The 3,942-nt window shown below is 49.1% G+C and overlaps 1 protein-coding gene across 5 annotated transcripts in view; it reads left to right on the top strand.

Moving 5' to 3' along the window:
* FNDC3A (fibronectin type III domain containing 3A) overlaps positions 1-3,942 on the top strand; it is a 300,433-nt gene that overhangs the window by 232,500 nt on the left and 63,991 nt on the right. The gene's annotated exons all lie outside the window — the stretch shown is intronic.

Below are 3,942 nucleotides of genomic sequence, written 5' to 3'. Positions count from 1 at the left end.
GCTGCTGCACCCACATCCTGCATCCTTCCACACCGGCTGGCAAGCAGCAACAGGGCAGAGCCCCCGCTCCCGGTGCTGATCGAGGTGCAGCAGCACTGGGAGCAGGGGCTACACCCTGCTGCTGCCCGGAGCGAGCTGCACCTCCATTGCACCCACCTCCCTGCCAACTGGGTCAGGCAGGGCAGCCATGGGGACTTCTCCTGTGGCTCGCCATGCTGGAGAAGCTCCCATGGCTGCCCAGCCTCCCAACACTTTAAAAAAAAAAAAAAAAAAAAGCCCTGCTACTCACCAGATGTAGCAGGGGCTGTGGGGCCACATGGCAGAACCCCCTTCACAGCACCTGCTCCTAGATCTCCCCCACCCCTGCTCAGCCCTGCACCTGGTCCACCCCACCCGTCCGGCCTGGCCCCAGCTTTCTGGCACTCGGGGAGAAGAAAAAAAAAAAGGCCCCACACTCACCGACTCTGGCAGTGGTTGTCAGGGCCTCTGAGGGCTCGTGGCAGAACCCCCCCGTGCAGCATGGGACAGCAGGGATCACCCCCAGCCCTCCTGGCATCCACATGGCAACTGCCCCATGGCGTGGGTGCAGCGCAACTTGACAGGACACCACACGCTGTCTAGGAACTGGGGCGGCTTCACATGTCACCCAGAGTCTGGCACCTCTCAGCCCCAGCTCTCAGGCAGTGTGCTGCACCCGCACCATGGGGCAGCTGCTGCGCAGGTGCCAGGTGAGGGGGCAATCCCCACTGCCTCACACTGCATGGGGGAGCTCTGCCACAAGCCTTCAGAGGTCCTGATCCCTGCTGCCAAAACCAGTGAGTGCAGGGGGTTTGGGTTTTTTTTGAAGTGCCGGGAAGCTGGGGCCAGGCAAAGGATGGAATCAGGCAGGGCAGCCATGGGGGCTTCTCCCATGGCTCCCCCTGCCTGGGGAGAGGCAGGCACAGCCAGAGGAGCAATGGGAGAACCTGTAGCCACCCAGCTGTGCCTGCCTCTCTCTGGCTGATCCGAAGCACCAAACCAGCACCGAATTTCTGATTCTGATTTGGCTTAATCGAATGGGGACAGTGATTCGAATCACTGAATCGAATCGCTGTCTTCCAAATTGGCTGAATCCGAATCGAATACTTGCCTATTCGTACTGGCCTACCACTTAAAGACTGGATCCAGAACACAGAGCTGTGGCATCTCACCCCTTGGGCTGTAAATTTGGAAGTGGGAAGAGCAGTGGCTGCCACAGCCCCAGGAGCCACAACAGTTAACACTCCACAAATAACAGCTGTGCAGGCAAGATGACATGCTCCAGATCTGGCCAATGGACTGACCCCACACCACTCACCCAGCCTGCAGGGCCAGGTCGCCACTGCTTTAACCAAACAGGTGGGCACTAATTTTGTTCCTCATTTTTGGGTACCTGACTTAAAACCCTGCAACCTGATTTATACAAGTCCTGAGTACGTAAAATTACAAAGCTAAAGAGAGTTGTCTTTTGAGTAAAGTTGTAATTTACTCCGAAAATTCAGGTCTTGGATGCCTGAGACTGGACACCCAAAATTTGTGCCTGCTTCTGACCTTAATCTCTCTGTGCCCCATTTGTAAAATGGGGAATAATATGACACATCCATCTCATGGAGGTGTGAAATGTACTTAAATATGATAGTGATGCATTCTCATCAGGAAATTAATAATTCTGTTTCCATTGTAAGAAGAAGACCAAGCTAATTTTGCTGTTTTTCAGTACTTGCTTTTACAACCTTAATAATAATTTTTAACATAATTTTTTTTATGAGAAATAGGAACATAAAATGGATGTTGGACTTTAAGAAATACTTTCAAACACCAGAAAGCTATGCACAGTTTAAACTTGAAAATTTTATGAACAAAAGTTGAAATTTGTAAACATTGATTAAAAGGTCTACAGTTTTCAAATGATAATCATTAGACAGCATTTATAACCATAAATACTTTACTTACACATGAACCTCACACAAAAATTTGCATTTTTTAATGAGACACAATAGACTTGAAATGTAGTCAATTTAAAAATTAAAAACATAGTTTCCAGTACCACACTTGTGCATGTAAACATTTTTTAGTTGTTTAAGTAAATGCGTTTTCTTTCCTGGTGCAAATGGGAAATTGACTTGATTTTCTATGTAGGGGGAAAAGAGAGATTTTGAAAAAGCACTGATATCCACAGAGTAAATTAAGTGGGGAAAAAAATCTTTTTATTTTCAAAGCCCCCAAGGTCTGGAATAGCCTGTCATTTGGAGGTGGTTCAAGCACGTACTTCGAACGCCTTCAAGAGAAATTTGGATGTTTATCTTGCTGGGATCCTATGACCCCAGCTGACTTCCTGCCCCTGGGGCAGGGGGCTGGACTCGATCTCGCGAGGTCCCTTCCAGCCCTAATGTCTATGAAATCTATGAAATCCATAACTTCATCTCCTGCTAGACCTATTATTTTTGGATAAAAAGCAGCTGATTGAAATTAAGTTTGACCAAGACAGAGGTGGTGCTGGTTGCCAGAGGAAAATAATTTGAGGAGTTTACAGACACAGTACAGTATTCTGAACATGCAGATCCACAGCTGGTAAAGTCAATCCACAGTTTAGAAGTGCTTCTACATTCCTCACTAATGCAAAGTTCTCACAAGTAATGTACTCTACCATCTGTGGCTGGATAGGGGACTTTTGGAGTGGTGAACTGCTTCAACAGAGGTAGCTCAGAAGGTGAGTCACACTGCTTTCCCAACTCCTGCTTTGCTCCCTCCAGACACTCCCCTAGATGCACCAACCTCCTGCAGAAGTGCAGCAGACATCGTGGTGCTGTCGAACCACTGCAGATGTCCAAGTTTCACAAATGGATCCAATTGCTTGGTGCTCCAAAACCAGCTCGTGGGCCGTAGGCTGTTACCAGCCTTTTCAGACTTTCCATTGCAAAGTGCAATCTGCACTTTAAAGTTACCTTCATTAGTAGTGATGCATAACATGGCGTAAAGATATTTAAAAATTTAACATAAAAGTAATCCGTGCACAGATTTCATTTTGGGGAAGAGGAAGGAAGAGAGCATGGCATGTTGTAGATCTCATCACTTGCTGATGACAGATGCGAGTTATGCGCTTTTGAAAGGCACTTAGGCACTATAGTGATGGGAATAATGCAGGATCTTGAGTAGAACAGAATGTTTTCAAATGTTAGATTTCACTTATAATAGTAGCAAACATTCGGGCACACGTCACATTTTTGTTGATGGTATGTTTTTTTTAATTTCATCTTCAAAAATTGTGCAAAAAAGTGTTAAAACCTTGTTAAAACCGACTCCCCCTGCCCCACAAGCAGCACAGCAGGAGTAGAGCCCATGGAGGTGCTGGGGGCGGACTACCTGCTGCAGGATCAGGTTCCCTGCACTGCTGCCCACTCCCAGGGCCTCCACAGCCCAGTGAGTGGGACCCAGTGCATCCGGGCAGAGCAGGGCCAGGCAGGGAAATTCATTGCTGCTGCTGGGAGCTCAGTGTCATCCTAGCAAGGTGTCACCTGCCCACCCGGCAGCAGCTAGGGGCACAACTCTGCACCACCACCCTGGCTGCTGCTGAGCAGCCAGGGGGTGCCTCACCAGGGCGGCACGGAGATTGCAGCAGCAAGGAGCTTCCCCACCTTGCCCCACTCTGCCCTGCCACAGTAGGTCACACCTGCTGGGTTTCATAGTTTCTAGGGTCAGAAGGGACCTGAGCAGATCATCTAGTCCAACCCCCTGCCATGGCAGGAAAGAGTACTGGGGTCAAACGACCCCAGCAAGGTGTTCATCTAACCTCCTCTTAAAAACCCCCACGGTAGGAGCCTGCACCACTTCTCTTGGAAGTTGGTTCCAGACCCTAGCTGCCCTGACCGTGAAGTAGCGCCTCCTGATATCTAACCTAAACCTACCCTCTGCCAGCTTGTGACC

This window comes from Gavialis gangeticus, unplaced genomic scaffold, assembly GCF_001723915.1.
Source record: "Gavialis gangeticus isolate Ggan-Ray unplaced genomic scaffold, GavGan_comp1, whole genome shotgun sequence".
In the NCBI taxonomy this organism is placed as follows: domain Eukaryota; kingdom Metazoa; phylum Chordata; order Crocodylia; family Gavialidae; genus Gavialis; species Gavialis gangeticus.
Note: the sequence above shows the minus strand (reverse complement) of the source record. Positions and strands in the feature narration are given on the sequence as shown.